This window comes from Limulus polyphemus, unplaced genomic scaffold (assembly GCF_000517525.1).
Source record: "Limulus polyphemus unplaced genomic scaffold, Limulus_polyphemus-2.1.2 Scaffold769, whole genome shotgun sequence".
Taxonomy (NCBI): domain Eukaryota; kingdom Metazoa; phylum Arthropoda; class Merostomata; order Xiphosura; family Limulidae; genus Limulus; species Limulus polyphemus.
Window position 1 is genome coordinate 208,018 of NW_013666379.1, and position 4,998 is coordinate 213,015.

Here is a 4,998-nt window from a genome sequence, read left to right on the forward strand (position 1 = left end):
GGAAGTTCACCCCCACCCACCATATTCTCCAGATATGGCACCATCAGATTACCTTCTTTTTCGTTCGCTGCAACACCATCTTAATGGAAAAACATATGCAAATGTGGAAGGTGTTAAAGAGGAAATCAACATGTTTTTTTGCTTCAAAGCCAAGTGATTTATTTAATCAGGGCATTAACGAAAAAACCCGAACAACTTATATATCAAAACAAAACATTTATTAAATGAAATAGTCTCCATTCTTATCGATGATGCTTTTCCATCTTACAATCAGGTTATCTAAAAAAAAGCGACATTAATTTCTTGACGATCTAATACTCCCGACTTTTCTAGGTTTCACGTACAGTCTGGGTTTCACTCTGCCTACACCTCAATGGATGCACAACATTTTTTATAGAATTACTTCAATACTGTTGACATTTTATCGTATTTTATTAAGTTGTTAAGCATAAAACTGAACAAACAATACTTTTCCTACTTTCCATAACATGTTCTTTTTTTAAACAAATCTTCTTGTTTATTCTCGGGTATTACCTTCTCTATTTGACAACTTCATCCAATCAGTTTCATTTACTCTATGACAGGCCACGATAAGAGAGTTTAGACCGTCAGCCTATTTCATGGTGCGATATATCACGTTGTGCACGTGCCCCACGAGATCTACCCGAGTCTTGCTATCAGGTATTCACTGCTGTGAGAGTTGAGAAAGGAGGGAAAGCTATTTCCGTTTGTGGCCGAACGTGCTATCAGAGGAAACCAGCCCTGTCACTCTGCACGCGCTCAGCTCCTCGCGGGATTAGGTACAAAAACTCAACCGAAAATTGAATTTTTTTTTTCTCCAAATGAGAACTCTTTTCTTCGGGGCTGAGACGCGACTTGACATCGCTCTTTAATCCGACTGACACAAGCAGCAGGGCCCCTCCCCTGCGGACTTACTTGAATGTATATGCTGATTTGTGTAGCAGTATCATCTGCTTCCTTTCAAAGAGTTGTTTCTCTCTCTTACAGGAAGGCCTAGCTGGCCATCAAGTCATTGTTACTGCTGGAAGATGAAAAAAAAAGCTTGCTGTTGCTTAAGGTTTTCTGTAAACTAACTAAAGATCATTTTCACAGATTTCATATGATACAGAGAAAACCAAGATGTTTTTGAGACATAAAAGTAAATAGTAGTACGCTCTCAAGACGTTTCATATTAAAAGTGAATAATGTTATACTTGCCTATTTCCCTCAGAAGACTTTCTCTTAATATGAATATGCTAGAAACAACGTTAAAAATGTTATGTTCCTGCAAACTCATACACTTATTTTTTGCTAAAGATACTGAAAGAATAACAAAAACTTGTTTACTCTGTCATTTTGGTTTTCTGCGCTAAATAAGGGGCCGGGCATGACATAGTGGTTAACGTGTCTTAACTGTGAAGCCAAGGATTCATGGTTCGCATTCCATTGCCTCAAAACCTCACTCAGTGCGTGGGTGCGTTATAGGAATAACAGTGAAATCCCACTATATGATTAGAGCTGGTAATGGATGCTGCCTACTAGCTGCCTTTTCTCTAATCTATTAGTTGAAAATTAGGGAAGGTAGCACTTGGGTAGTTTTGCAAGCTATTCAAAAACACCCAAAGCTTCGTTGCGCTATTTTTCTAACTATCGAAATATTGAAGTTGAAATCAGATAATATTACTTCTCCAAGTTGCAGCATTAGAGATCTAAATTCAGGTTAAATTAATTCACTTGCTCTCGTAAAAAAAAAAGTTAATACGGCTGAATTGTGATTCTATTTGCAGAGTAAGTAAAAATAAACAAGTGGAAAAATACTTTGGTAGTTAGTTAGTTAGCTAGTGCAGTAATCCAGAGGGGTCGTTGTTAGTGAAAACGTTGTTAAAGGCTTGATAAAGTAATCGTTTCGACAAGAGAATTTTTCTTCTTTCAAATAGAAACGTCTGGAGTCCACGCAAAAGTGGAAGCAACTGTAAAAAACATACGATTTCAGTTTATATTCTGCATTTTTGGTTCATTTTTTGCCGTTTTTAGTGTTAAATCCACAAGTATCTTGATATGTTTTTTTCTTCAGGCTTTTGGAACTGCCTTTTATTGGTAGGTTTTCATACGTTATTAATTGAAGCAAGTTCGATTAGATTTTATTATTGTGATAATGTAAGCTCTAGGGGTCATTGTTTTACACGTATATGCAGTCTTAAAATTACAGTTGATATTTCCATATCGTTTATTCTTTTTTTATGGACACTGCGTTACCATTAGTTGAACATATTTCAAAATAAAAATTTTCATGTATGGGGGAAGTAAAATATGAAAAAAAAATCAACCAGGCTTAGAACTTTTCTTTATTACACAGATATTTACATGGGGATTAAAGAGCTGGTGTCACATCTTGTTTACTACGTCACAGAAATTAGTTGTACTCCCGATTGTCATAGAAATATTACTACGCACTATACGACCAAAATAGGCCTAGTAGTTGTACTCCTGATTGTCATGGGAGCATTACTATGCACTATACGACCGAATTAGGCCTAGTAGTTGTACTCCCGATTGTAATAGAAGCATTACTACGCACTATACGACCGAACTACGCCTAGTAGTTGTACTCCTGATTGTCATGGAGCATTACTATGCACTATACGACCGAATTAGGCCTAGTAGTTGTACTCTTGATTGTCATGGGAGCATTACTATGCACTATACGACCGAATTAGGCCTAGTAGTTGTACTCTTGATTGTCATAGAAGCATTATTGCACACACACAGTAGAACGAGAACTGTAAACCCGCGAGTTCATGGTTCTCGTCCCGTTGCCACAAAAATTACTCTCCACATTTTGGGGCTATGGATGCTGTATAAGAGTGATGGTTACATATCACCCATCGGTTAGATAAGAGTAGCCCAAGAGTTGGCGGAGGGGGCTGTTGACTAACTGCCTTTCTACTAATCTATCAGCTCAAAATTTGGGGTAGCTATGGGCAGGTAGCCCTATATGTGGATTTCTGAATCAAACAAAGATTATATATATATATATATCCAACTTTATTCAGTCAGATTCTCTAAAAATTTTCTTATAAATAGACTGATTATTTTGTTTTATTTTGAAACCAACTTTCCTGAATAATTTTGGCCTAATATAGTATGTTTTATTAATCCGAAATTATTTGATTTTAAAATAGCTATTCTCATTAGTGAAAAGTGCAATTAAAGAACGTTATTAGTCATTTTTGAAGTGAAGAAATATGTTTTAAAGCCAAGGTACCTGGATATTTCATACTTGGCTGCCATTTGTCAAAATTGGCAATCTTTTATAAAGTTTTTTTAATTTTATGTAATATGATTTGCTTCCGCTTCAATTAGTATTATAAAAAAAAATAAATTACATGTCAGTAAATATTTTTTGTCATATCGTGATACAACTTGAGTATTGCAGATTTCAGTCTAAATATTACTGGTCTTATTATTTATAGTGCAATAGAGTTAAAATTTAACAGATTTTGATCAAAAGATTACTGATTACTGTTCTTGTTTTACTGTACCACAAGTTTAGTTTCACTTTCGTTTGTTGTGGATGACATTTCATCAATTTTTTTTTCATTTTCTTTTCATGATTTCAGGATACATAACAAGTACTTTATAAATTTACATTGACATTTAGTCCTCGAAATACAGTTAAAATGGTCAGATTTAGACCTACTTAATGTTTAGTTAAGAACCTTCTGACCTGACTAATTAAAAAATACAAAAACGACACCTTTTACAGTAGACATCTTCTAATTTTTATTACTACAACGTTTCGTCCCATAGTATCGGGTCACTTTTACCTGATGATGATGATCTGATACTCTGGGTTGAAACATTGTAATAACTAAAATCAAAACTTGTCTACTGTAAAAGTTGCTATTTTTGCATTTTTGAATAACTTTGTCCCCATTAGGTAAATTACATGGTGCGTGTGTTTTAAAAGCGATTTTGAACATGACTATATAATGGAACTTTCTCGTGTAAATATACCACGATTAACAAGATGGTGACCGCGTGAAGATAGGAGCTATATGGTAAAAGATCGCGACATCTTTAGTCATTTGATGAGTCCTGGCAGCTGTCTGTTGGTAATATCTCGACCCTGAATTCCGATTGTAAGCAAAGCATGCTTATTTCTGTTTTAACGGGTTTCACCGTCCTGAAAATCCCCTAACTCCTCGTAATGAATGAACATTTGTAGAACTAATGACGACTTAGAAACCTTCTCCAAACACCATTACCATCCTAATGCAGCCGGCTTGCCGGCAACCGACCCACAACTCTCTCGCTCGCCTATTCTAAGAACGCTGCTCAGCGCTCCGTAATGCCCTGCTTTCTTCGGAGAGATCATACCAATAGCCATAAAACCTCTGGGATTGCGGAAGACAATTAACACGACATCTTGAGCCATGTTCCGCTACTTGGGATGTAGCTCTTTGCATTCCCCCATTAGTCACCGAGAAAGTGATGGCCACGAAACACCCCTTCTTTCCCTCACCCCCAGATTTAGAAAACGGAGGCTCGCTATTGACCAAACCCATCACGACAGCTTGTCGACTCGGGCCAGGAACAGGGCTCTCATCGATCGGTCACGAGAGCTGACTTTATGGCGGTTTTCGTCTTATTAACATGATTTCTTTCGACGATGTCCTACCAGGGAGCCAGTGCAATATTATCAAAGAAATAATAACACTCGGCAGAGATCTCGTTTTCTATATAAAACTAGGGGTTCTTCCTATATCTCTTCTAGAGCAGAACTTCCCGAACATTTATGTCTCTTGACGTTTGGAAAGAAATTGTCCTCTCCGAGTTTTACTTTCGGATAATAATGTTTTCGACTTTAATATTACCTTAATGAGTAAAATGTTAAACGTAACTTTCGTTGCAAAAAAAGTTGCGCCGACACGCAGCAAGTGTGTGACAGTAGAAAGAAATAATTGAGTTATTGTTTGTTTGTTTTGGAATTTCGCG

General features: G+C 36.6%; 2 long non-coding RNA genes across 3 annotated transcripts in view; one reads left to right on the forward strand and one right to left on the reverse strand.

Annotated features, from left to right (window-relative positions):
* Nucleotides 1–4,998, forward strand: part of LOC111085991 — a 275,417-nt gene that overhangs the window by 99,594 nt on the left and 170,825 nt on the right. The window lies entirely within an intron of this gene.
* LOC111085993 overlaps nt 1–4,998 on the reverse strand; it is a 17,880-nt gene that overhangs the window by 10,506 nt on the left and 2,376 nt on the right. The window contains exon 2 of the long non-coding RNA XR_002610768.1: nt 937–1,042. This is a non-coding gene — a long non-coding RNA (uncharacterized LOC111085993). The remainder of the gene's footprint in view (nt 1–936; nt 1,043–4,998) is intronic.